This window comes from Pteropus alecto, unplaced genomic scaffold (genome assembly GCF_000325575.1).
Source record: "Pteropus alecto unplaced genomic scaffold, ASM32557v1 scaffold276, whole genome shotgun sequence".
NCBI classification, from domain to species: Eukaryota; Metazoa; Chordata; class Mammalia; order Chiroptera; family Pteropodidae; genus Pteropus; species Pteropus alecto.
The window spans coordinates 478649-486553 of NW_006438074.1; the positions used below are offsets into that span (position 1 = coordinate 478649).

The window sequence follows — 7905 nt, forward strand, 5'->3', positions numbered from 1 at the left end:
CCGCCCCGCCCCCATTCTGTATCTCTTTATTTCTTTGTTACCCTCCCTTACTCACGGCTCTAGGCTCCTGCGCCTGTTTCTTTCTGATCTGCGATCAAGCGCTGTGAGGTTCACAGACAGCATGCTGATGTCGCACACCCAGGGGACTCAGTCAGGGCCTGGGAGTCGGGTCAGTCGGTGGGAACCCCCCACACTGCGTTGTGGCGTCGTTAAAAGATGGGGGCACCCATGGTTAGAGCGGAAGAAGGTGGATTGGCCAGTTAGGGGAAAAGGGCCGACTTCAGCTGTGCTTTCAGGAGGTTCACTCCCAGGGACTCGCCAAAAGCCAGATTTGAGCCAGAAGACGCCACTCAACATCGGTGCCAAGCACCTTTCTGCAAAGTGAAGGAGAGTGTTATGAGAATTCATTCTGAAGAGTTTAAGACATTCTTGTCCCCTTCTCTTTATTAGTATCGCCTTAGGGCAAGTTTTCAAAAAAGATACTCTCCAAGAGTCCTTATCTTCCATTGGGTTTCCAATCAACTTTTTTTCTCAACTAATGTACATCCTGAATACTGCATCTGTCTAAGCTAAGAAGAATTTCCTTTTGGGAGGTGAAAGCCTGCAGCTCCTCCTGTTCAGAAGAAAGTGCTAGTGACAGTAATGCAGGGTGACACTAAATAAACAGTTAGGGTGGACTGGAAAGATGGAGTTAATTATCCAGTGAGCTGCGTTTCAGCCCAGACCATCAGGGGCTGATTTGTTTTGGCTCACAATCCGAGGAAGGAGACAAACCACTCTCTTCTCTACATCTCTTAGGGATTCTGATCGTTGGTTTCTCCAACAAAACAAAACAAAACCCCTCTACCCAGTTATCACTGTTTCGATTAAAATTTGTTTTATTACTCCTCTTCAAATTCTGCAAAACTGTCCACTCTATTGCCCCATAGCCCTGGGGGGAAGATCCAAAGTGACTCAAAAATACACTCCAAAAATCTTTTTTTTTTTTTCCAGAGGCCCATTGGTAAGGAAAGTGAACACCCAGCAACCCTTCCCATCTCTTCACTTGGATTCTTAAAATGATTTATGTAACTACATGTTTATAAAAACTAAGATGTGATCCAGGTTTTCACGATGGTTTTACTACCCACCGCCCTCTAAAAAAAAAAAAAATCAGGCTTCGTGAAATTTTAGATGAAATTAGATTTATTGTTTGCGTGATTCATTGACTATCCGGTTTCCTCAGGTAAGCCTGCACTTACATATAAATCCTAGTAACTTAAAACGTCTCCCTCCCCACTTTGCTCTTCCCTCCCTCCCCTCACGCCCCCACTCTGCCACATTCTGATATTAATAATCCCCGGCTGCCCTTCTTTCCGGGTCATTACGGTACTGCTGGTCTCTAATCAATCCTAATGCGATGGCAATTGGAGTCCCTGATGACTGCGGCTCGGGTTTCTTGTAATGGCTCTACCACATTTTCCTGGACCTCCTTCTTTAACCTGAGATGCCAGGGGGACGAGTCCCTTCTCGGCGGCTGATTACTTCAAGATGTGGGGGCTGGTCTGAGCAGAAGGAGAAAGAGACACGCGCACAGCGTGGCTACCACTGCGGGCTGGGCGGCAGGGGCGAGCAAGGCGACTGCACGCCGGACGCTGGCACCCGAACTCCTTTCGCTACTCTCTTTTCTTTTCTCCCCATTTTGCAGATCCGAACGCACCCTGGAGGACCAAGATGAAGATTCTTTTAGCATTTTTCCCCCTGGTACGAAGACGCCTCGTGGTCTCTCGGCCTCTCCAGCTCACTTGGGTTCTTACCCTGCGCTGCCCGCCCCGGCTCCCGGGCCAGGCCGGCCCCTCGCTCAGGAGTGAACCCATCTCCCCATTCCTCAGAGCTGCCTCTTCTTTTCGCCTGTTTATTTTCTTGCAAAACTATCCACCCTTACAATTTTAGTGTAGTTATCCCGAAAGGACCTGGATTCTTCCCCATCTACTCTGCTGACCCTTGACCTCTCTTCCCTACCTTACCCCAGCAGTGCCTGAGGCTCCCAACCTGTTTCTGACCCAAAGCTGAGGCCAGAAGCTTGGCCGGGTTGTGTCGGGATACGACCCCTTCTCTCCTGACTTCTGAGGGGCCATCGCTCAGAATCCTTAACCTCTACGAACAAAGGCCCAACACTTCTTTCTGCTGGTGCCATTGGGAGAGAGGACCAAGAGTGGGAACTCACGCTGTACCTCCCTCTTCCCAGCGGAAATCTCGCTCGCTTCCCCTACCCCTGGTCCAGGCCCGGCAGCGAGGCGATCAGCACGTTCTCAGGATTTGTATTCTTCCATTTCTCAGACTAAAGCCATTTAGCGTAACCCGAGCCCAGGATAATTGCCACGTTTCTGCCGCGATACTTTTAAAAACAAGATAATGCTTCTGAATTGCAGAAGAAAGTGCTGCGGACAAATTGAGCGCTGAGCTGCCGAGATGGATCGCTTTGTTAGGGGCGACGGGTGGTTTGTGACTCAATTAGTGCATTTCTGGGAGCCACTTGCACTCTGTAGCCGGGTTAGCTCCAGGCGAGCTTTTCCTGTGGCTCCTGGGCGCCGGGAGGGGGTGGGTGGGTGGTTGCACCTCAGGCCTGTATCAGCGTCAGGGCAAATCCACACCATGGGAAATGTTTTTGCATTTCCACATGAGTACGCTGTTTGGGTTCTAAAGGATCCAGATTTTCGCGGAAACTTGACTGTCTTTGCTCCCGAGAGGGCCGCGCGGAATTTGTCTGAAGCACTAGTCCCCGGAGCTGCGGGGAAAGACATACTGGGTGGAGGGTGCTGGGAAGATGCCCACTCACCCATTTCCTTCCGCGCGTCTGGCCCGCCCGCCTGGGCTTGGGGCTTGCAACATTTCCAGCACCGTTGCCGTGCTTGGCGCAGCCCTCCTGGAAGCGGTCATGGGTGAGGCTTCCAGGCAGCAGGCGGACGGCAAGAGGCGCTTTTGGGCTCAGAACAAGGCCTTAAGAGTTTTCCCTGTCTCTCCTCAAGTTCACACTCCACCCCTACCCACGTTTCGCCTGCCCAACCTGGGGTCCTGGGTAAGCCTGTCAGGTGCGCGCGCGCGGCCACTTCCCGGAGCGCCAGAGCCCGGGATAGCTCATCGCGCCGCGTGCTCGCTGCCCCGCCCGGTAGCGGGTCGTGCCCAACCCGGCCTCACCCCTACCCCTCCGGCTGCGCCAGGAACCCCTCCCCGGGGCAGTGCGCGAGTTCCCCAGCGCCGCGTCTTCGCCCAGGACGGCTCCTCTCAGCCAAGCAGGCAGAAGTCGGACGCTCAGGCCGGCCAGCCCGGGGCGCCCGGACTTTAGCAGGTCGGACCCCGCTGCTCTCTAGAGTTGTTCCCCGAGGAGGTTACTGGGGCGTGAGGAAGGACGGGACAGGGCCCGGGAGGGCGGCGGCGAGAAGGAGGCGCGGGAGGTCAGCGGAGCAGAGAGAGGGCGCTGTCTTCCTGGCAAAAGATTCTGACCGGCAGGAACCGAAACAAAACAAAAAGAAAGGAAGAAAAAAATCTGCCCGGCTGAGCCGCGGGGGTAAGGGGAGCGCAGCGGGGAGGGGCAAGGGTGGCTGAACGGATTCTCAGCTAACAGCCGGGGAACCGTTTGGCCCGCCGCGGCCTTGCAGCGCCACGTAGCCCCCAGCAGGACTCTCGGCAAGGGAGCCTTCTTTGGCCCCTTTAGCTCTCTTCAGAGTTGCCTTCCTTCCAGGGCCATTCCCCCCTGGCTTTCTCCCTTGGAAAACTGGAAGTATCATAGTAGAGTCGGCGACGCTTCAGTGGTGATCGAGATGCCCCTGTTTGCCCGAGGCGAACGGTGGTGGTTGGAATCTGGATCCCCTTTCCGGGATCCCTTTTACGTGAGTCCTGCGAGAGGGAACCGCAACGCCGGGCTGTCCTTCACATTCAAGCGCCGTAGCAAGTGGCCTCACCTGGTTTGGTGGCACCTTGCCCAGTAACCCACGAAGAGATAGAAGACCCTCTTATTTTCTGTCACCAGTTGGTCGGGGCGCACAACTCGATGACCAGAGGGTCTCGAAGCCAGCTAGTATCAACCATTCCCTACCCAAACTCACAAATCTAAAAACTGAATTTATATTAATAGACTGCTTTTCTTTCATCTCAAAAGTACATACTTCTTTGTCATTTACAAAAGATAACGTGTTCTCGTCTTTCCATGCTCGTAATGAATCACGCAAAGCAAAACCAAAGGTTCCCAAACTCACTCATCTTCAGTCTTGAAGGGTCCCTTTATGTTAATGAACGTAGTTGAAGGCCCTCCTGATTGTACATGGATTCGAAAACCGATCATCTCCTTACATGTCCTCCACCAGTGTCAAGCTCCAGTCTCTGTGTGAATTTCTTGAGGAGTCGAGGCTCTTTCCTAGGCAGGCCTTCCAGCGGAATCCAGGTGGCCCTGTTTTCCGCCTTTGGCAAGAAGGCTATTTCCTAGGAATAACTGGGTGGGCTTCAATCTGCATGCCTCTTCACATTGAGAGCCGCTTCTCTTGTGGGAACGTCTGTTTCTATTCATCCGATTTTGTAATTTCTTTGATCAACCTAAATATTTTCTTGGCAAACGGAAATTGACCATGCCATGAATATGATAACAACCTGCTTGGAAAAAAGCTATTTTGTTTCCAAGCAGGGGGGAAAAAAAAAAAAGGCGGGGTGAGGGGGAGGGAGGAGCTCGCTGGTAGGAATGCTTGTAACAGACTCCTGCCCATACATCTTTTTGCAGTCTCTAAAGCAGCTTTGTGAAAGCTGCCTTTCCCGTCTAATATAGTTTCTTCCCTTTCTCTCCTCCCCTCAGATAAACACACACCTGGTCGCCTAAAAGTCTTTGATACTCTTTATAAAAAAATAGAACTTCAGTGGATGCCTCTGGAGAATTTCCCTTTAAAACATAGATGAAAGGCAAGGTTAATACAATGTTCTGTTAATCCCTTTGCCTTCTGAGTCAAAATAAATATTTTCTTCTGCATGTGATTGTACATCCTGCCATTTGGCTACGGCTATAAGCAAATCTACCGGTAATAAACGTGTTTTGGAGCTGTGTATTAAATGCAGTTTTCTTGAAATCAAGGGGGGCGGGAGGAGGCTTAACTTCACAGGCAAGAGTTGGTGGGTTTCTGAAAAAGCTGCAAGAAAAGGACCTTTCACCTCTCATTAGTGATGCCATCAGTGCTCGGGCAGAGTGGAGCTGAGGTCATGTTACATATGGCACACAGTCTGCTCAGCACTTGAAACGTCAGCTTTGAAATTTTAGAGAGGGGAAAGGTCATCTTTAATAAGCTAAAGTCTGGGGCTCCCATTGCCCTCATTGCAAACTGGGTGGGTGTCCATATGCTTCAAACCTTCTGCACAAGTTTTTTTTTTTTTTTAATTTACAGTTTTAAGCAGATTTTTGTTTCACATCCTCATTTAAGCCTTAATGTTTTCAGCTGTTAATACTCCAAAGGCCTTTCATTCTTTATAGCAACTCTGTCATCTTTCCTTTTCTTTTCATACAATCATAAAACCGTCTGTTCTGAGTGATAGCTTTTTAGAACTAAACTTCCCAGGAGAAATGAAGTGTATCTGTCCATCTGCATCCATGGATCCAGACATGTGGGCTATAGGGTTACTCTTCTGAGTGGGTAATTTAGACTTCACTCTTGTATACTACATAATTTACTGAACCTTCAAAACATTAAAACTTCCATATTATGTAAAAGCTCTAGTTTCTGGAAAACTTCCTGGGTACTGCTAAAATTTTTCATGCCAGTTACTGAAATTTCACATTTATTTTTACCATGTGGAGGAAACTCTCAAATCAGAATATATTGATTCTTCTATAAGGCTTAAAGTTAAGGCTGACAGATGCTATAATGGTACATACAGCACTGGAAAAAAAAAGTGCTAATATCTCACTTCCTTGTTCAGGAAATATTAGGAACATTTGTGAATGTTTAATCCTCAAATTTGTTCAAGAAGTGAAGTCAACCAAACCCACGCCACTGAACTATACCCAGGTCTCTTTGTAGTCACTGTCAATACAGATATAAATATTTTTCTTTCATGTAAGTCTGTAAGGAACTTCTCAGTAGAGATTTGTCATTGACTCAGTTCCAGAAACTTTTTTCCATATGGACCTATTATGGAAGAGGAGCAGCCTCACCAGACTTTTTTGCATGCATTCCTCACTTTTCTTTAAATCTGTCAACCCATTTTGTTTGTTTATTACATATTCCAGATTTTAGTTTTTTCAGTTTTCTCTTTTACATAAGTTACATATTTTGTCCTTGTAAAAAAAACTTTAGAAAATAGGACAAACTATGTATAATAATCAGATTCAAACAGTAGACTAAATATTTTAAAATTCCTTCTACCATTCTGCAAATTGAGAACATTGGAACAATCTTCAAATATCCTCTTGAGCCAACTAGGGGTTCCTCATTACTAAATAGTTTAATGATTGATATGCAGGTAAGTGTTGGTTTTGCTTTGTTTCTAATTAGAGTGTCAAAATCTGTAATTGTGGATGAGAAAAAATTTTAAAAACTCTGCACAATAGCAACTGGAATTATAGATGGATAGGATGATTTCACAACCAAGAATGACATCAAGTAAATAATTTATTTCTAATCACTTTCCTACATGAGGATTTACTGCTAATAAGCTAGTGGACTTTGTGGTACTTTAGCTAACCTTAAGCACTTGAGGCTTTGATGATCCAAATGGTTTAGTAAGTCCAATCAATCTAGTCAATACCAAGTCAAGATAAAGATGCAGATACTATAGTCGTAGGAGTGCATGTGTGTTTGGGAAGGAGGTAGTGTTGCTTGTTTGTTTGTTTGTAACTAAATTTTAAATCTTCCAAAAATACTCCAGGAGAATTTAAGAGCAGGTTCTGTTACTCCAGTAAGGCTGAGAAACAGGAAGTGAAATATTGCAAGAGGCAGGTTCATTATTGACAGGTCAATAATTCATTAAAGGCCTATGAAAGGAATACTAATAATTTACACTTTTTATAAGATCCCTCACTCCGGAAACTTTAACATTTTGCAAGCCTGATCTCGTTCATCTTCTTGGAACTTAGGGAGGTATTATCCTTATTACAAAGAGTGATTATCCTTATTATAAAAATATGGCAGAGGTTGTATAATTTGCCCATAAAATTATAAATCAGTTTAGGGATAAGAGCTATGAATCCCAGGTCCTTCCCAATTTATCTAAAAAGCAGTTTTCCATAAAGAGATTAATGATTAAAGTGATTTGAATTTAGTGAACTGTTATAAAATGTTATTCTACTGAAGTTAGACTCTATCATTCAGGTTCAAGGCTTGTGAGAAATTTTATAAATGTCTTTAAATTACCAAGAAAAAATGTAACATGAAGTAGTATCAGTCCACATAGATCTGGTAGTTCTTCCATCCTGGAAATAAGCCATACTCTTAGTTGGTACAATGTCATGTGGGAGGATACATAGATTATAGAACCATGAGGTAATTACTACAGCTTAACTGTCCCACAGAGAAGCTACTAAGTGTTCATAAACAGATTTATCAGGATACATATTCAGTGACAAGATTTGGCCTATACCTTCAATGTTTACAATTTTTTATGGCTTATTTAGGAGAAGAGTACTAGAAATTCCAGAAAATAAAAGATTTGGTTAATATTGAGGGCAGTGCTTCACAAATGTTAGGGGGTGTGCAAATGACCTGAGGCACTTGTAAAAATGCAACTTGCTGGACCCTACTCCTACAGTTTTTGATTCCCCAGGTTTAAAATGGGACCCTGGAATCTGCATTTTAATAAGTACTCTATGTAATTTTAATGCAATGAGTTAGTGAGCTATTCTTTGGGAATAAACATTCACTCTGCCTGAGGTAGGAGCATTAAAAAAAAAAA

The 7905-nt window shown here is 45.8% G+C and overlaps 1 long non-coding RNA gene across 1 annotated transcript in view; it reads right to left on the reverse strand.

The window, feature by feature from the left end:
- Nucleotides 1-3552, reverse strand: part of LOC112482410 — a 5788-nt gene extending 2236 nt beyond the window's left edge. The window contains exons 1-2 of the long non-coding RNA XR_003047298.1: nt 3184-3552; nt 56-374 (exon numbers count right to left, since the gene is read on the reverse strand). This is a non-coding gene — a long non-coding RNA (uncharacterized LOC112482410). The remainder of the gene's footprint in view (nt 1-55; nt 375-3183) is intronic.
- Nucleotides 3553-7905: the final 4353 nt, after the last annotated feature.